General features: G+C 21.4%; 3 pseudogenes; 2 read left to right on the top strand and 1 right to left on the bottom strand.

The window, feature by feature from the left end:
* The first annotated feature begins 8,446 nt into the window (after positions 1–8,446).
* On the top strand, positions 8,447–10,808 carry LOC123685941 (annotated as a pseudogene).
* A 2,425-nt stretch (positions 10,809–13,233) lies between these two features.
* Positions 13,234–14,822, bottom strand: LOC123685942 (annotated as a pseudogene).
* Positions 14,823–17,208: 2,386 nt separating this feature from the next.
* LOC123685943 lies at positions 17,209–18,198 on the top strand (annotated as a pseudogene).
* Positions 18,199–22,679: the final 4,481 nt, after the last annotated feature.

Here is a 22,679-nt window from a genome sequence, read left to right on the forward strand (position 1 = left end):
ATATAAGAAAGAATTTAAATTTCTATTGATTTATACAAAATTTAATTAACTATATAATTAATACTATAAATAATAATCTTAATCTAAAATTTAATATAAGTATATTCAAAGAAACAGGCAAAAAAACCTTTCAAGATAAATATATTAATTTATCATATCGATAACGAGGTAAAGTCCCTCGAACCCAAATTCATATAAAAGAAAAAAATAATAATTTTAAAAAAAATATAATAGAATAAAAATCTCCTCCTATAAAAATCAACCTTCTTATTATTCTTATAAAAATAATATTAGAATATTCAGCCATAAAAATAAAAGCAAATCCAAAACTTCTATATTCAACGTTAAATCCTGAAACTAACTCTGATTCACCCTCAGAAAAATCAAAAGGAGTTCGATTAGTTTCAGCTAATCTTGAAATAAATCATATTATTCTTAGAGGAAAATTAAATATAACAAATCAAACATATTTTTGATAAAAAATAAAATCTATTAAATTTAAAGATATAATTAACACTAAAAATGATAATAAAATTAAAAATATTCTTACTTCATAAGAAATTACTTGAGCAACAGAACGAAGCCTTCCTAATAAAGAATAAATCGAATTTGAAGATCAACCCGATAATATAATTGTATACACACTAAAACTAGAAATTACAAAAAAAAACGATACAGAAAAATTAAACTTAAATAAATAACAATAAAAAGGTATTCTAATTCATAATATTAATGCTAAAATTAAATTAAAAACTGGTGATATAATATAAATTAAAATATTAGCCATATAAGGAAAAATTATTTCTTTTCTAAATAATTTAATTGCATCACTAAAAGGCTGTAAAATTCCTAAAAAACCTACTTTATCAGGGCCTTTTCGAATTTGAATATACCCTAATAACTTACGTTCTAATAAAGTTAAAAAAGCTACTCTAACTAAAATACAAATAATTATTAAAATAAAAATTATCAAAATTAAAATTATATCAATTATTATTTGTATAAAATACTTATAAAGATTCTAAATCTAACGCACTAATCTGCCAAAATAATAATTTTATTCATTTATAAAATTTTAAATCATAAACTTGGTCCTTTCGTACTAAAATTTATTAAATTATTAAAGATAGAAACCAACCTGGCTTACACCGGTTTAAACTCAGATCATGTAAAGTTTTAATGGTCGAACAGACCAAATATTTAAGCTTCTACACCTAAATTTAACTTTAATCCAACATCGAGGTCGCAATCTTTTCTTTCGATTTGAACTCTAAAAAAAAATAACGCTGTTATCCCTAAGGTAATTTATTCTTTTAATCATAAAAATGGATCAATTTTTCATAAATTAATGGTTAAAATTAAAAAAGTTAATCTAATTTTTTTATCACCCCAATCAAATTTAACAAAAATTTTAAATTTTATAATTCTTTAAATTAAAAATCTTTTATAAATTAAACTCTATAGGGTCTTCTCGTCTTTAAAAAAAATTTAAGCTTTTTAACTTAAAAATAAAATTTTTAAATAATAAAATTTAGAAAGTTATCTTCTCATCAAACCATTCATACAAGCTTTCAATTAAAAAACTAATGATTATGCTACCTTTGCACAGTCAAAATACTGCGGCCCTTCAAATTTTATTCAGTGGGCAGGTCCTACTTTAAATTATAATCAAAAAGAGATGTTTTTATTAAACAGGTGAAAGATATTTTTGCCTAATTACTTAATTAAACCTTTCGTAATTACTTATATTTTTACAAAATAATTAATACTAATTTTATCATTATTTCAATATAATTTTTATTATTAAATTTACTTTAATAAAAAAATTAAATTAATATATAAATATTTTTAATTAAATAACAAATTTTAACAAACTTCAAATAGTAAAAATTTCTAATTCTATAAATTATTAATTTATAATATTTAATTATAATAATTTAATTTTAAGCTTATCCCTAAAACTATTAAAATAAAAATTCAAAAAATTAAAAATTAAATTTTTATAATTTTTATAATGAATTAAATTCTTTTCTTAAAAAACTAGATATATTTAAAAACGAATAACGTTTCATTACTATATAATTATTATAAATATTTATTAAACAATAATATTTATAACTATATAGCTCTTTTAAATTCGAGATAAATATATAAATATTAAATTTTTAATAAACCCTGATACACAAGGTACACAATATTGTTTCTTTTATAAATTTATATAATTTTCCTTTTCAGTACTATTAATCTATCATAAAATAAAATTTTTCTTAATCTAATAAAAATACTAATTATTTAATAAAATTATATATATATATATATATATATATATATATATATATTAATTAAATAAATTTTAAAATTCAATTTAAATTATTAATTATCTTCTTAATGTAAATAAGATGCTTATTCAAGCTCTAAACTGACATTCTAGAATCACTTTCCAGTAAATCTACTATGTTACGACTTATTCCATATTAGATGAAAGCGACGGGCAATATGTGCATATTTTAGTACTAAATCATTAAAAATAAAAATATTTAATTACAATCAAATCCAATTTCATAAAACTTTTAAAATATATAAATCCATAAATATAATTTAATGTAACCCATTTCTACTTTAATATAAACTTCACCTTGATCTGATTTAAATTTTTAAAAAATATCTAAATATTAATTTCTAAAAAAATATTCAACAACGACGATATAAAAGTTTCTAACTAAAGTAATTTTAATCGTGGATTATCGTTTATAGAACAGGTTCCTCTGAAAAGTAAAAATACCGCCAAATCATTTAGCTTTAAAGAACTTAACTATTAATCACTTAACTTTATAATTTACTTAATTAATAATAGGGTATCTAATCCTAGTTTATTATAATAATTTCTTAACCTCATAAAAACATAATTAAAAATATTAATAAATTAAAATTTCACCTTAAAACTTAAAATTTCTTTTTTAATTTTTAATTCTATTAATTAAAGCTAATAAATATATATTATATTTTTTGTATAACCGCTGCTGCTGGCACAAAAATTGCAAATACTAAATCTTATCACTAATTCTAAATTTTTTTAATAATTAAAAATATACACTACTAATTTATTAAATTTAAAACAATATTCATATAAATCTTGAATGAATATATATATCTAATACCATAATCAAATATCTAATTAACTAAAACCCAAAAAAGACTACATTTAGTTAAAATTCATTTCAAACAAAAAAAAATTAACTTTATTTAGAAATAATAATAATTAAATTAAATTTAAAAAATTAAATTATTAAAACTAATAATTTTAAAAACTTTATGTTAACAAATCTTTGTAACTTCCTCCCGTCAAAAACGTCCCCTTAGATAATAACCAAACCTTAAACTTTTTAACTCTAAATTAAAAAATTTTCCCCCAAGGATTTACAAGTTATACCCTTAAATTTAGTGCTACCCTACTCACTAAATCCAATACTAAACAATTTAAATTGTAACAATTCTTATTGCCGACTGTTATAGCTTTATTCAAATTTAATTTTAATAAAATAAATTTTGTAATAAACTGAAGCCTACCAAATATCAAAAATATTTTAAATTATCGGATTTAAAAAATTCTTAATAAATACAATAATTTTTAAAAAATAAATTATAATTATAAAAACTTTATGTTAACAAATCTTTGTAACTTCCTCCCGTCAAAAACGTCCCCTTAGATAATAACCAAACCTTAAACTTTTTAACTCTAAATTAAAAAATTTTCCCCCAAGGATTTACAAGTTATACCCTTAAATTTAGTGCTACCCTACTCACTAAATCCAATACTAAACAATTTAAATTGTAACAATTCTTATTGCCGACTGTTATAGCTTTATTCAAATTTAATTTTAATAAAATAAATTTTGTAATAAACTGAAGCCTACCAAATATCAAAAATATTTTAAATTATCGGATTTAAAAAATTCTTAATAAATACAATAATTTTTAAAAAATAAATTATAGTTTTATTATAAAATAAAATAATCAAAAATTAAATTTTTTAAAATTCAAAATAAATTTAATTTTAAATTTATTAATTTAGTTCCCCCCGAAACTAAACATTTTCTATTTTTATTAAAATATTTAAATTAACCTATTATAAAAATTTTCAAAATTATATAAAAATCAAATTTATGAAAAATGAAAAAAAAAATTCCTCCCCTAATCATCAAAATTTTCAAAAATCCATAAATTTTGATAAATTTTTAACAATTTTTCACAAAATTTTTAAACGAAATAACTTTATTACACTAACAAATAATTTTTTCAAAAAAAATTATTAGATAATTTCCATATCACAATTTTTAAAAATTATTTAAATTTAAATTTCTAACAAAAAAATATAGATTTTTTTTTTATGAGCGATTTCCTTTTAAGCATTTATATAAAATTTTCAAAAATTACTCGAATTTTATGAAAATCCTAAATTTTTATACATAATTTTTTTAACTATGTAATAATTAAACTTAAAATAATTATAATTTAAATCAAAATATTGACATAATAACTTTACTTTACTAACAAATCTTTTTTTTACCCTTTAAGATCACTTTTTATCCAATAAATTAAAAATTATTCGAGACAACCAAAAAATAGACAAATTTAACCAAATATTTAAAAATTACATTTTTTTGTTAGATATTTTAATTTAAATTTTTTATGAAATCTTTATTAATTTTATTTTTCTAAATCTATTTTTCACGTAATTTTTAATAGATTTAGTTAAAATAAGAATAACTTCATTTTCATGATAAATACCATAATACTTTAGAAATAATATTTCTTAATGATAATTTAATTCATTAATACTTAGGTTTTTTTTTTTTTTTTCATTAATTTTGAATTTTTCATTAAAAATTAACTTTATTAATAACTAATAATTTTTAATATATTATTAATAATTATAGATTAATTATAATTTAATTCTTATATAAATAAAATGTTAATATTTTGATGTTAAATTAATTATAAATAATTTATACTCTTTATATATATATTATAAATATTATTAATATATAAAATATTTATTAATATAGAAATTCTCGAAATTCACCGTCGTTTTTATATACTGATTTACTTTATATATTCTTTCTCTTTTTTTCGGGAGTACTATTATATATCCCTTAAGATACCAATATTAAATCGGTTTTTATATATTTAAAAATGTTTATTTTAACTATTTAATTAAAATTAGCACCTAGAATATTACTAATGGTACTATCCAATGTAAGATATATTTCGCCCTTATATATAAATAATTATATATTAATAAGTAATTATTAATTATTAAATATTATAGATATATATAAATAAATTCTTTAATTAAAAAGGCATAGGGTCCAAGAGAAAAACCCTATTAAAAGACAAAATTTAAATTAATACTGCTAATAAAGTATCGATTTTAGGCCATTTTTTTTTGCCCAAATTTTGACCCAAAAAATGCAAAAAATTGCAAAATTTTGCATTTTTTTCGTTTTTTTTTGAAATTTTTCGAAAAATTTGATCTTTAAAATTGACATTATTGTCTAAAAAACAATTATAACACTTGGATATAAAAGCCGATGTATGAGGAAATTCCTATTAGGGCGCCTGAAGAAAGGATCATTTTGATGAGATGAAACATGTGCAACCCACCCCTAGTTCCATCCCCGAAATTTTTGAAAAAAATGCCAAATTTCGTGAAATTTGATGAAATTTGGAAAAAATCTTCGGATTACAAAATTTTACAGGGATCGATTATTTTTTATGTGAAAAAAGGATTTATCATAAAATCTCTTTTTCCAAACTATTTTGTTAGAAAAATCAACTTTTAGAAAAAATTCTTCTTCTAGTCTAACAGAAAATTTATTTTATAGAAAATTTAAACCTTTTCTGTGAAAATAAAATTGAAAGAATAATTTTTAATTACAAAATTTTTTGATTTTTAAATATAAATCCATTTATTCAAATTTTTGTAAATTGAATTCTATTGATCCCCCCCCATAGAATTCTTATACAAATTTATTAATAAGGTGATATTTAAAAATTTTAAAAATTTAAAAGTCAGTTTCTTAGTTATTCAAAATCAAAAACTAATAATTTTAAAAACTTAAACGTTGATTGTTGGACTTAGCCTCAGGATTGGTTTAGAATATTGAAATTGATCCTGAAGTAGGACGATCAAAATCAACTCAAATTTATCGGGTTTGGTGTTGATTGTTGGACTTAGCCTCAGGATTGGTTTAGAATATTGAAATTGATCCTGAAGTAGGACGACCAAAATCAACTCAAATTTATCGGATTTGGTGCTGATTGTTGGACTTAGCCTCAGGATTAGTTTAGAATGTTGAAATTGATCCTGAAGTAGGACACCAAAATCAACTCAAATTTATCGGATTTGGTGTTGATTGTTGGACTTAGCCTCAGGATTGGTTTAGAATATTGGAATTGATCCTGAAGTAGGACGACCAAAATCAACTCAAATTTATCGGGTTTGGTGTTGATTGTTGGACTTAGCCTCAGGATTGGTTTAGAATGTTGAAATTGATCCTGAAGTAGGGCACCAAAATCAACTCAAATTTATCGGATTTGGTGTTGATTGTTGGACTTAGTCTCAGGATTGGTTTAGAATGTTGAAATTGATCCTGAAGTAGGACGACTAAAATCAACTCAAATTTATCGGGTTTGGTGTTGATTGTTGGACTTAGCCTCAGGATTGGTTTAGAATGTTGAAATTGATCCTGAAGTAGGGCACCAAAATCAACTCAAATTTATCGGATTTGGTATTGATTGTTGGGCTTAGTCTCAGGATTGGTTTAGAATATTGGAATTGATCCTGAAGTAGGACGACCAAAATCAACTCAAATTTATCGGATTTGGTGTTGATTGTTGGACTTAGCCTCAGGATTAGTTTAGAATGTTGAAATTGATCCTGAAGTAGGACGACCAAAATCAACTCAAATTTATCGAATATATTTATATAAATAATCCTATTTTATAGGATTTTTTACTTTGTGAATTAATTTTTGTACACTTAAATTAATGAAAATTTAATAGTTTTTATTTAAGGTTAAAATATTAAATTTTAAATTTAACTTAATAAGTTAAATTTTTAATTGTTAATTTTTTTTTGTAATTATATTCAATAAAATTAAATTATTTCTTAGAGTTTCAAAAACTCTTGTACATCTTATACTAGAATATAAAGATAAGCTAAAGAAGCTGATGGGTTCATACCCCATTTATAAAGGTATACCCCTTTTCTTTATAATTAAAACTATAAAATTAATATTTTTAATTTTAATAATAAGAGGAACTCTTATTTCTATTTCTGCTTATTCATGAATTAATATCTGGATTGGTTTAGAATTAAACCTCTTAGCTTTTATTCCTATTATAAATTTAGATAATTTTAAGTATTCTTCTGAATCCTCCTTGAAATATTTTTTAGTTCAAGTTTCTGCATCAATTCTAGTTTTATTTTCTTTTTTAAATTCATTTATTTTAATCAATTCTATCGAGCAATTAATACCTACTTCTATATTTTTGTTTAACAGAGCTATCCTTATAAAAATAGGAGCAGCCCCTTTTCACTTTTGATACCCAGAAGTCCTAGAAGGACTAAGATGAGCTAATGCATTATTATTAATAACTTGACAAAAAATTGCCCCAATAATTTTAATTATATATAATTTTAAATTAAACCTATTCTTTATTTTGATTATTTTGATATGTATAACCTTAGGGAGTGTAAAAACATGGAACCAAACCAGATTAAATAAAATTCTTGCCTTATCTTCCATTAACCATATTGGTTGAATATTAAGAATAATAATATTAAATCAATCCTTATGAATATTATACTTTTTAATTTATACTTTTATTTCTTTAAATATAATCTTAATTTTTAATAAATATAAAATCTTTAACATTAAAGATCTTATAAATAATATGAATTACAATAAAACTTTAAAATTCTATTTTTTTTTAAATTTCTTTTCTCTAGGAGGAATCCCCCCTTTTTTAGGATTTTTTCCTAAGTGACTAATTCTAAAAACTTTAATTGAAAATCACTTTTATTTTCTATCTTTTATAATAATTTTTATTACTTTAATTTGTATATATATTTATATACGCTTAATACTTCAATCTTTAATAATAAAATTAAATGAAAATAAAAAATTTAATTATATTAACTCTTACTATGTAATTTTTTTAAATTGAGTGAATATTTACGGATTAATCATTTTTACTGTAATTTTTAGAATTTATTAAGGATTTAAGTTAAATAAACTAGTAACCTTCAAAGTTAAAAATAGAATTATTCTAAGCCTTAGAATAATATTCACCTATAAATTTGCAATTTATAATCATAATTGAATATAAGGCTTAATAAAGGAGAAAACTCATAATTAAATTTACAATTTAACGCTTTAATTCAGCCACTTTATCGAATAAATGATTATTTTCTACTAATCATAAAGATATTGGAACATTATACTTTTTATTTGGAATATGGGCAGGAATAGTAGGAACATCGTTAAGTATTTTAATTCGGTTAGAATTAGGAACTAGAGGAAGATTAATTGGAAACGACCAAATTTATAATATAATTGTTACAGCTCATGCTTTCATTATAATTTTCTTTATAGTAATACCTATTATAATTGGGGGTTTTGGAAATTGATTAGTTCCTTTAATAATTGGAGCTCCTGATATAGCATTTCCACGATTAAATAACATAAGATTTTGACTTTTACCCCCTGCTTTAACTCTTTTAATTTTAAGAACAATCGTAGAAATAGGGGCAGGAACAGGATGAACTGTTTACCCTCCTCTTTCTTCTAATTTAACACATAACGGGCCTTCAGTAGATTAAGTGATTTTTAGTTTACATTTAGCAGGAATTTCCTCAATTTTAGGTGCAGTAAATTTCATTTCAACTATTATAAATATACGTCCATTTGGTATAATACTTGATAAAACTCCTTTATTTGTATGATCTGTTCTTATTACAGCAATTCTTTTATTACTATCACTACCAGTTCTTGCAGGAGCAATTACTATACTATTAACTGACCGAAACTTAAATTCTTCTTTTTTTGATCCAACCGGTGGGGGAGACCCAATTTTATACCAACATTTATTTTGATTTTTTGGCCATCCTGAAGTTTATATTTTAATTCTCCCAGGATTTGGTATAATTTCCCATATTATTACACAAGAAAGAGGGAAAAAAATTGCCTTTGGTTCTTTAGGAATAATTTATGCTATATTAGCTATTGGACTTCTAGGATTTGTAGTATGAGCTCATCACATATTTACAGTGGGAATAGATGTTGATACTCGAGCTTATTTTACTTCAGCTACTATAATTATTGCAGTACCCACTGGAATTAAAATTTTTTCTTGATTAGCAACTTTACATGGAATACAATTTTACTATACACCTTCAATTTTATGAACCCTGGGATTTTTATTTTTATTTACAATTGGTGGATTAACAGGAGTAATTTTAGCTAACTCTTCCATAGATATTATTTTACATGATACCTATTATGTTGTAGCTCATTTCCATTACGTTTTATCTATAGGAGCTGTATTTGCCATTATAGCAGGATTTATCCATTGATTCCCTTTAATTACAGGATTCAATCTTAACAATAAATTATTACAAATCCAATTTTTAATTATATTTATTGGGGTAAACTTAACATTTTTTCCTCAACACTTCTTAGGACTAAGAGGAATACCTCGACGATACTCTGATTATCCTGATGCTTATTACAAATGAAATAAAATTTCTTCTATTGGATCTATAATTTCCTCTCTTAGAATAATCTTTATAATCTTAATTATTTGAGAAAGATTTTATTCAATACGTTTAAGAAAGTTTAATTCTAATGTACCCTCTTTAATTGAATGACTCCAACTTTCTCCCCCTAATGAACATTCTTATTCAGAAGTACCAATCTTAGCTCAAAAATTCTAATATGGCAGATTAGTGCATTGGATTTAAACCCCAATTATAAAGATTTACCTTTTTTTAGAAATAGCGACTTGAAAATCATATATATTTTTAGACAGAGCTTCATATTTACTGGAACAATTAAGATTTTTTCATGATCACGCCCTTTTGATCTTAATAATAATCACTTGTATTGTAACATATACCATAATGAGACTAACATTAAATAATTATAACCATCGTTTTATATTAGAAGGACACAATATTGAAACAATTTGAACTATCATACCAGCATTAACTTTAATTTTTATTGCTTTTCCTTCTTTAAAATTAATTTACTTAATTGATGAAATCCGTAACCCTTTAGTTACTATTAAAACTATTGGTCATCAATGATATTGAACCTATGAATATACAGATTTTAAAAATCTTGAATTTGATTCATATTTAATTAATAATAATCAACTTTTTAATTTTCGATTACTAGAAGTTGATAATCGAACTATTTTACCATATCTTTCTCATATTCGAATTCTAACTTCATCTTCTGACGTAATTCATTCTTGAACAGTTCCTTCAACAGGAGTAAAAGTCGATGCCTCCCCAGGGCGATTAAATCAACTTAGATTTAATTTAAATCGAACTGGAATTTTTTTTGGTCAATGTTCAGAAATTTGTGGAGCAAACCATAGATTTATACCTATTTCTATTGAAAGAATTTCTCCCCAAAATTTCATTAAATGGGTAGAAAATTTTTCATTAGATGACTGAAAGATAAGTATTGGTCTCTTAAACCACTTTATAGTAATTAACGACTACTTCTAATGAAAAATTTAGTTAACCTATAACATTAGTTTGTCAAACTAAAATCATTCTCAGAATAATTTTTAATTCCTCAAACTATACCTATGGATTGGTTTTCCTTATATATTTTTATAACACTTTTATTTATTATTTTAAACATTAAAATATTTTATTCTCATAAAAAATCTCCTTTAAAAAATTTTAAATTATTAAATAAAAAACTTTCTTGAAAATGATAATAAATCTTTTTTCTTCTTTTGATCCTTCATCTTATTTTATATTACCTTTAAATTGACTAAGAATAATTATTAGTTTTTTATTTATTCCTTCTATATTCTGACTAATTCCTAATCGATTTAACTTTTTAATTCAAAATATATTAATTACTCTACATAAAGAATTCAAAATCATTACAAAAAAAAATAATACTTTAATATTTATTGTATTATTTTACTTCATTATAATTAATAACTCAATAGGGTTATTTCCTTACATTTTTACAGCCTCAAGTCATATAATTTTTACTCTATCCCTAGCTTTACCTTTATGGTTAAGATTTATATTAAATAGTTGAATTAGTCACACTTATCACTCATTTGCCCATCTAATGCCTCAAGGAACTCCTTCTATTTTAATACCTTTTATAGTATGTATTGAAACAATTAGAAATATTATTCGTCCTGGAACTCTCGCTATTCGTTTATCAGCTAATATAATTGCAGGACACCTTTTATTAACTCTTTTAGGAAACACTGGTCCTATAGTAAATTTGCTTATTTTATTAATTATTATAATTCAATTTATACTAATTTTATTAGAATCAGCAGTAGCTTTAATTCAATCTTATGTTTTTGCTATCCTTAGAACTCTTTATTCTAGAGAAAATAATTATGATAAAAAATCACCCATTTCATTTAGTAGATTATAGTCCTTGACCAATTTTAGGAGCTTTTAGAGCTATAACTGCAATAATAGGAATAATTAAATGATTCCATCTTTTTAACTCTAATTTATTTATTTTAAGAAATATAATTCTTTTACTAATTATATTTCAATGATGACGAGATGTAATTCGAGAAAGAACCTTTCAAGGAAACCACACTCTTTTAGTATCTTTTGGTTTGCGATGAGGAATAATTTTATTTATTACATCAGAGATTTTTTTCTTTGTTAGTTTTTTTTGAAGATTTTATCATATAAGATTATCTCCTTCTATCGAACTAGGAATAGCTTGACCTCCAAAAGGAGTTAATACCTTTAATCCTAATGAAATCCCATTATTAAACACTATTATTCTATTAAGATCAGGCCTAAGAGTAACTTGAGCCCACCATAGATTAATAGAAAATAATTTTAATCAAACATTTCAAAGATTAATTATTACTGTTTTTCTAGGAATATATTTTTCTTTACTGCAAGGAATTGAGTATTTAGAAGCCCCATTTTCTATAGCCGATTCAGTTTATGGAAGAACATTCTTTATAGCTACAGGATTCCACGGTTTACATGTTATTATTGGTTCTATTTTTCTTTTAGTTTGTTTAACTCGATTAAACTTTAATCATTTTAGAAACAATCACCATTTTGGATTTGAAGCAGCAGCATGATATTGACATTTTGTAGACGTAGTATGACTATTCCTATATATATCTATTTATTGATGAGGTAGATATCTATATAGTATAAATATTACATTTGATTTCCAATCAAAAAATCTTTTAAAAGTATAGATAATATTCTTAATTTCATCTTTAATTTTAATAATTCTTAGAATTATAATAATTTTAATAATTACTGCAAATTATATCTCAATAAAAACATTTAAAGATCGAGAAAAAAGTTCTCCCTTTGAATGCGGATTTGACCCTAAAAATTCTGCACGCCTACCATTCTCAATTCACTTTTTTTTAATCGCTTTAATTTTTTTAATTTTTGATGTAGAAATTACCCTTATTATCCCTTTTATTTATAGAATAAAATATTCTAATATTATAATTATTAGCATTATATTTTTTATATTCATAGCAATCTTAATTTTAGGTTTATACCATGAATGAAAACAAGGAGCCTTAAACTGATCTTTATAGGATAATAGTTAAATTAACATTTAATTTGCATTTAAAAAATACTGTTTTTCAGTTTATCTTACATAAGAAGCAAAATATTGCTTTTAGTTTCGACCTAAAAATTTGAATTTAAATTCCTTATTTAATTGAAACCAAACTAGAGGTAAGTCACTGTTAATGATTCCAATGAGAAACTCTCCAATTAAAGAAATATAAAAATTTAAGCTTCTAACTTAATATATAGCAATTTGTTAATATTTCTATTTATATAGTTTATCTAAAACATTATATTTTCATTATAAAAAAAGATTAATTCTTATAAATACTTAAAAAATATTTTAATTTACCTCAATATCTTCAATATTGCGCTCTATTAAGCTATTTAAGTAGAATATATAAATCAATAACAAAATAATTCAAATTAAAAATATGATTATATAAATCTTTAAACTATTTTTAAAAATATACTGAAATAAAACAGAAATTTTTTTAAAAAATTTAAATAAACCCTGACTTCCTAAGAACTCTGATCAACCCTGATCTAAAAATTTATAATTTAGTATTCCTAAATTAATAAAAAAATAATTTATTCCAAAAGTTGAAATATAAGGCAAATTCCATATTAATACTAAAAAAATTAAAATTTTTATTAAATTAGAAAAAATTAAATTATAATTTAATTTTAATAAAGAAATCTCAAAACCTATAATTACCCCAATTATTACTATAATTAAAATTAAAATTTTCATAAAAAAAGGTAATACAACTAAATTGATATCCTTAAATATAAATCATATAAGAACCGTTCCTGAAAATAATACAATAATAAATATAAATCCTATTCTATAAACTATTTCATCTCTTAATTCTTCAGTTCTATTTATTCTAAACCCACAATAATCTGTAAATATTAAATAATTTAATAAACGCACTGTATAAGAAACTGTTGATGTTAAAGAAATTAATATAATTAAATAAATTACAATATTTAATCTTATCATAGAATAAACCTCTATAATTAAATCTTTTGAGTAAAATCCAGAAAAAAAGGGAATACCACATAATGATAAATTTCTTACATTAAAATATATTACAGTTATAGGAGTTTTATAAACTAAACCTCCTATAAAACGAATATCTTGACATTCTCCTATTAAATGAATAAAATTACCTGCGCATATAAATAATAAGGCTTTAAATAAAGCATGAATTAATAAATGAAAAAAAGCTAATTCATATAAACCTAATCTTAAAATAGTAACTATTAAACCTAACTGACTTAAAGTTGATAAAGCAATAATTTTTTTTAAATCATATTCAAAATTAGCTGCTAAACCTGAGATTAATATTGTTATCAATCCAATGAATATTAACACAAAAGAATAATTTTCCAATAATAAATGAAATCGAATTAATAAATAAACCCCTGCTGTTACTAAAGTTGAAGAATGTACTAATGCTGAAACAGGAGTAGGAGCAGCTATAGCTGCTGGTAATCAAGCTGAAAAAGGAATTTGTGCACTTTTAGTTAAAGCAGCAATAATAATTAACAAACCTACAATTATTATTCTTTTATCTCTATAATAATAATCAATATATAATATAAAATTTCATCTTCCAAAATTTATTATCCAAGCAATAGAAATTATTAATATTGCATCTCCTACTCGATTAGATAAAGCTGTTAATATACCAGCTGAATAAGATTTTACATTTTGATAATAAATTACTAAACAATAAGAAACTAATCCTAACCCATCTCAACCCAATAAAATTGAAATTAAATTTGGACTTAAAATTATTAATAATATAGATAGAACAAATATAAAAACTAGTATAATAAAACGATTAATAGATAAATCCTTAGATATATAAGATTTTCTATAAAAAATTACTATGGTAGAAATAAATAAAACAAAAGAAACAAATAATAAAGATATTCAATCTAAAAGAATTAATATTTCTACTTCTATTGAATTTAAATTAAAAATTCTTCACTCAATAAAATAAACCTTTCCTGTATTAAGTAAAAATAATCTAAAACAAAAAAAAAAAAAAAAAACCTAAGTATTAATCTAGAAAAAATTACACAAAAAGATATTACTTAAAGTTAAAGTAACTTCATTGACTCCACAAATCAATATTTTATATAAACTATTTAAGTAAAAGAAAAATAAATCTCTTTTCAATAAAATTAAATTTAAAGGAACCCAATGTATGAGTAATAAAATTAATTCTCGATAAGAAATTAATTCAAAAAAATATAATCTTCTGTAAAATTTTCCATGTTGACTAAAAGAATATAAATACAAACTATAAGAAGCTCTCAAAAAAGTTATAATTATTAATATAAATATACAAATATGAGAATAATTAATTAAACTATTAATTAACAAAATTTCTCTTAACAAATTTAAAGAAGGTGGTGCAGCTATATTTCTAATTACTAACAAAAATCACCATAAAGATAAAAAAGGTACAATATTAATTAAACCTTTATTAATAAAAATACTTCGACTAACAATACGTTCATAATTTATATTTACTAAAACAAATAATCCTGAAGAACAACAGCCATGAGCTAATATTATTATTAAAGATCCAGTAATTCCTCAAGAATTAAATGTTAATAAACCTGACAATAAAAGTCCTATATGAACAACTGAAGAATAAGCAATTAAAGATTTTATATCTCTTTGACGTAAACAACTTAAAGAAACTAAAATCCCTCCTATTAAAGATAAATTAATTAAAAAAAAATTAACCTTAACTCCTAAATATAAAAATATAGTTAAAAATCGAATAAGTCCATATCTTCCTAACTTTAATATCACTCCTGCTAATATTATAGACCCAGCAACTGAAGCTTCTACATGTGCTTTAGGCAATCATAAATGAAATAAAAATATCGGCATTTTAACTAAAAATACTATTATTATTATAAAATATAAAATAAAACTAAATAAATTTACATTAATATAAGTCAAATCTAATGTTTTAAACTTTGAATAATAAATAAAAATAAACAATATTATTGGTAAAGAAGCTATAATTGTATAAAAAAATATATATATTCCAGCTTGAATACGTTCAGGCTGATATCCTCAACCTAAAATCAAAATCAAAATTGGAATTAACCTAGCCTCAAAAAATATATAAAATAAAAATATATTTATAGAAGAAAAAGTTAATAATAAAAAAAGCAATAATAATAATAATAAAATACTAAATAACTCACTGAAATCTTTTAAATTGAAAAGTTTTTCTCTAGCTATAAATATTAAAAAAGAAATTCAAAACCTTAATAATAACAAAAAATATGATAAAAAATCTATACCTATAAAAAAATTTAATGAACTAAAAAATAAAAAAGAAATTTTTGAAAAAAATCAAATTCTTATTAAAATTAAATAATTTTTAATTAATCAAAATTTATTTATAAAACATAAAGGAATCATAAATACTAATATTATTAATATTATCATAAAATATTTAATGAATTAAAATAATCATTTCCATAAGAACGAATTATTGACACTAATAAAGATAATCCCAAAACTCTTTCACAAACACTTATAGTTAAAAAAACTACTACAAAATAAAATTCATAACTAAAATAAGATAAATAAAAATATATTATTATAAATAAAGTTAAAATTACTAATTCTAATCTAAGTAATGTTATTAATAAATGTTTTCGATTAATAAAAAAATTTAAAATTCTAAAAATAAACATACTTAAAAAAATTATTTCCATATTTTAATAATTTAAAAAAAATACTGGTCTTGTAAACCAGCTTTAAGATTTAATCTTTTAAAATATCAGAGGAAAACAAATATATCTTTAATCTCCAAAATTAATATTTTTTATTAAACTACCCTCTGAAATCTTAATTTTAACATTTTTAAATTTTTTGGCAATTTTTCTTACCCACCCCCTATCCTTAGGACTACTTATTTTAACTTATACAATTATAACTTGTATCATTATAGGATTAATAAGATCAAACTTTTGATTTTCATATATTTTAATATTAATTATAATTGGAGGTTTACTAATTTTATTTATTTATATAACAAGAACTGCCTCTAATGAAAAATTTAAATTTAATAAATATATTATATTTATTATAATTAGTTTATTTATAATTACTATATTTATAAATAATATAAATCTATATTTAATAAATCAAAATATTAATAATGAAATTTTACATAAAATAGATTTAATTAGAAATTTTTATTTAAATTTAAATAAATTTTTAAATTACCCAAATTCTAACATATTTTTAATTTTGATTTTTTATTTATTAATTTCAATAATTGCAGTTGTAAAAATTACTAAAGTAAAATTTGGACCGTTACGTCAATTTAAATATGAAAATACCAATACGAAAAATTAATTCTTTAACGAAAATTATTAACAACTCTTTAATCGATCTACCTACACCAAGAAATATTTCATATTTATGAAATTTTGGATCTTTATTAGGCTTGTGTTTAATAATACAAATTATTACAGGATTATTTTTATCTATACATTATTGTGCAAACGTAGATTTAGCTTTTAATAGAGTGACTCATATTTGTCGAGACGTAAATATAGGATGGTTAATACGAACTATTCATGCAAATGGAGCCTCTTTATTTTTTATATGTTTATATTTACATATTAGGCGAGGCTTATATTTTGGTTCTTACAAACTTACAGAAACTTGAATGACAGGAACTACTATTTTATTTATATCTATAGCTACAGCCTTTTTAGGTTATGTTCTTCCCTGAGGGCAAATATCTTTTTGAGGAGCAACTGTAATTACAAATTTAGTTTCTGCAATCCCTTACCTAGGAAATTCTATCGTTATTTGACTATGAGGAGGTTTTGCTGTTGACAATGCTACATTAAACCGATTTTATTCATTTCATTTTATTTTACCTTTCATTATTTCAGCTTTAATTATAATTCATTTACTATTTTTACATAACTCTGGCTCTAGTAATCCTTTAGGATCTAATTCTAATCTAGATAAAATTAGTTTTCATCCATATTTCTCCTTTAAAGATATTTTAGGTTTTCTCATTATAATATTTTTTATTTTAAATATTATTATTCTATATCCTTATATATTAAGAGATCCTGATAATTTTATCCCAGCTAATCCTCTTTCCACCCCTCCTCATATTCAACCAGAATGATATTTTTTATTTGCTTATGCAATTCTTCGCTCTATTCCCAATAAACTTGGAGGTGTAATTGCTTTAGTAATATCAATTGCTATTCTTTATTTTATACCTTTTATTAATTTCAAAATAATAAAAAGAAACAGCTTTTATTATATTAATAAAATTATATTTTGAAATTTTATCGTTACAGTTATAATTTTAACATGAATCGGAGCTAAACCAGTTGAAGATCCTTTTATTTTCATAGGACAAATTTTTACCTTAATCTATTTCATATACTTTATATTAAACTCAATTATTTACAAAATTTGAGACTGATGAATATTTAATTAATCAATGAGCTTGAAAAGCATATATTTTGAAAATATAAGAAAGAATTTAAATTTCTATTGATTTATACAAAATTTAATTAACTATATAATTAATACTATAAATAATAATCTTAATCTAAAATTTAATATAAGTATATTCAAAGAAACAGGCAAAAAAACCTTTCAAGATAAATATATTAATTTATCATATCGATAACGAGGTAAAGTCCCTCGAACCCAAATTCATATAAAAGAAAAAAATAATAATTTTAAAAAAAATATAATAGAATAAAAATCTCCTCCTATAAAAATCAACCTTCTTATTATTCTTATAAAAATAATATTAGAATATTCAGCCATAAAAATAAAAGCAAATCCAAAACTTCTATATTCAACGTTAAATCCTGAAACTAACTCTGATTCACCCTCAGAAAAATCAAAAGGAGTTCGATTAGTTTCAGCTAATCTTGAAATAAATCATATTATTCTTAGAGGAAAATTAAATATAACAAATCAAACATATTTTTGATAAAAAATAAAATCTATTAAATTTAAAGATATAATTAACACTAAAAATGATAATAAAATTAAAAATATTCTTACTTCATAAGAAATTACTTGAGCAACAGAACGAAGCCTTCCTAATAAAGAATAAATCGAATTTGAAGATCAACCTGATAATATAATTGTATACACACTAAAACTAGAAATTACAAAAAAAAACAATACAGAAAAATTAAACTTAAATAAATAACAATAAAAAGGTATTCTAATTCATAATATTAATGCTAAAATTAGATTAAAAACTGGTGATATAGTATAAATTAAAATATTAGCCATATAAGGAAAAATTATTTCTTTTCTAAATAATTTAATTGCATCACTAAAAGGCTGTAAAATTCCTAAAAAACCTACTTTATTAGGACCTTTTCGAATTTGAATATACCCTAATAACTTACGTTCTAACAAAGTTAAAAAAGCTACTCTAACTAAAATACAAATAATTATTAAAATAAAAATTATCAAAATTAAAATTATATCAATTATTATTTGTATAAAATACTTATAAAGATTCTAAATCTAACGCACTAATCTGCCAAAATAATAATTTTATTCATTTATAAAATTTTAAATCATAAACTTGGTCCTTTCGTACTAAAATTTATTAAATTATTAAAGATAGAAACCAACCTGGCTTACACCGGTTTAAACTCAGATCATGTAAAGTTTTAATGGTCGAACAGACCAAATATTTAAGCTTCTACACCTAAATTTAACTTTAATCCAACATCGAGGTCGCAATCTTTTCTTTCGATTTGAACTCTAAAAAAAAATAACGCTGTTATCCCTAAGGTAATTTATTCTTTTAATCATAAAAATGGATCAATTTTTCATAAATTAATGGTTAAAGTTAAAAAAGTTAATCTAATTTTTTTATTACCCCAATCAAATTTAATAAAAATTTTAAATTTTATAATTCTTTAAATTAAAAATCTTTTATAAATTAAACTCTATAGGGTCTTCTCGTCTTTTAAAAAAATTTAAGCTTTTTAACTTAAAAATAAAATTTTTAAATAATAAAATTTAGAAAGTTATCTTCTCATCAAACCATTCATACAAGCTTTCAATTAAAAAACTAATGATTATGCTACCTTTGCACAGTCAAAATACTGCGGCCCTTCAAATTTTATTCAGTGGGCAGGTCCTACTTTAAATTATAATCAAAAAGAGATGTTTTTATTAAACAGGTGAAAGATATTTTTGCCTAATTACTTAATTATACCTTTCGTAATTACTTATATTTTTACAAAATAATTAATACTAATTTTATCATTATTTCAATATAATTTTTATTATTAAATTTACTTTAATAAAAAAATTAAATTAATATATAAATATTTTTAATTAAATAACAAATTTTAACAAACTTCAAATAGTAAAAATTTCTAATTCTATAAATTATTAATTTATAATATTTAATTATAATAATTTAATTTCAAGCTTATCCCTAAAACTATTAAAATAAAAATTCAAAAAATTAAAAATTAAATTTTTATAATTTTTATAATGAATTAAATTCTTTTCTTAAAAAACTAGATATATTTAAAAACGAATAACGTTTCATTACTATATAATTATTATAAATATTTATTAAACAATAATATTTATAACTATATAGCTCTTTTAAATTCGAGATAAATATATAAATATTAAATTTTTAATAAACCCTGATACACAAGGTACACAATATTGTTTCTTTTATAAATTTATATAATTTTCCTTTTCAGTACTATTAATCTATCATAAAATAAAATTTTTCTTAATCTAATAAAAATACTAATTATTTAATAAAATTATATATATATATATATATATATATATATATATATTAATTAAATAAATTTTAAAATTCAATTTAAATTATTAATTATCTTCTTAATGTAAATAAGATGCTTATTCAAGCTCTAAACTGACATTCTAGAATCACTTTCCAGTAAATCTACTATGTTACGACTTATTCCATATTAGATGAAAGCGACGGGCAATATGTGCATATTTTAGTACTAAATCATTAAAAATAAAAATATTTAATTACAATCAAATCCAATTTCATAAAACTTTTAAAATATATAAATCCATAAATATAATTTAATGTAACCCATTTCTACTTTAATATAAACTTCACCTTGATCTGATTTAAATTTTTAAAAAATATCTAAATATTAATTTCTAAAAAAATATTTAACAACGACGATATAAAAGTTTCTAACTAAAGTAATTTTAATCGTGGATTATCGTTTATAGAACAGGTTCCTCTGAAAAGTAAAAATACCGCCAAATCATTTAGCTTTAAAGAACTTAACTATTAATCACTTAACTTTATAATTTACTTAATTAATAATAGGGTATCTAATCCTAGTTTATTATAATAATTTCTTAACCTCATAAAAACATAATTAAAAATATTAATAAATTAAAATTTCACCTTAAAACTTAAAATTTCTTTTTTAATTTTTAATTCTATTAATTAAAGCTAATAAATATATATTATATTTTTTGTATAACCGCTGCTGCTGGCACAAAAATTGCAAATACTAAATCTTATCACTAATTCTAAATTTTTTTAATAATTAAAAATATACACTACTAATTTATTAAATTTAAAACAATATTCATATAAATCTTGAATGAATATATATATCTAATACCATAATCAAATATCTAATTAACTAAAACCCAAAAAAGACTACATTTAGTTAAAATTTATTTCAAACAAAAAAAAATTAACTTTATTTAGAAATAATAATAATTAAATTAAATTTAAAAAATTAAATTATTAAAACTAATAATTTTAAAAACTTTATGTTAACAAATCTTTGTAACTTCCTCCCGTCAAAAGCGTCCCCTTAGATAATAACCAAACCTTAAACTTTTTAACTCTAAATTAAAAAATTTTCCCCCAAGGATTTAAAAGTTATACCCTTAAATTTAGTGCTACCCTACTCACTAAATCCAATACTAAACAATTTAAATTGTAACAATTCTTATTGCCGACTGTTATAGCTTTATTCAAATTTAATTTTAATAAAATAAATTTTGTAATAAACTGAAACCTACCAAATATCAAAAATATTTTAAATTATCGGATTTAAAAAATTCTTAATAAATACAATAATTTTTAAAAAATAAATTATAATTATAAAAACTTTATGTTAACAAATCTTTGTAACTTCCTCCCGTCAAAAGCGTCCCCTTAGATAATAACCAAACCTTAAACTTTTTAACTCTAAATTAAAAAATTTTCCCCCAAGGATTTAAAAGTTATACCCTTAAATTTAGTGCTACCCTACTCACTAAATCCAATACTAAACAATTTAAATTGTAACAATTCTTATTGCCGACTGTTATAGCTTTATTCAAATTTAATTTTAATAAAATAAATTTTGTAATAAACTGAAGCCTACCAAATATCAAAAATATTTTAAATTATCGGATTTAAAAAATTCTTAATAAATACAATAATTTTTAAAAAATAAATTATAATTATAAAAACTTTATGTTAACAAATCTTTGTAACTTCCTCCCGTCAAAAACGTCCCCTTAGATAATAACCAAACCTTAAACTTTTTAACTCTAAATTAAAAAATTTTCCCCCAAGGATTTACAAGTTATACCCTTAAATTTAGTGCTACCCTACTCACTAAATCCAATACTAAACAATATAAATTGTAACAATTCTTATTGCCGACTGTTATAGCTTTATTCAAATTTAATTTTAATAAAATAAATTTTGTAATAAACTGAAGCCTACCAAATATCAAAAATATTTTAAATTAT

This window comes from Harmonia axyridis, chromosome X, assembly GCF_914767665.1.
Source record: "Harmonia axyridis chromosome X, icHarAxyr1.1, whole genome shotgun sequence".
NCBI lineage: Eukaryota > Metazoa > Arthropoda > Insecta > Coleoptera > Coccinellidae > Harmonia > Harmonia axyridis.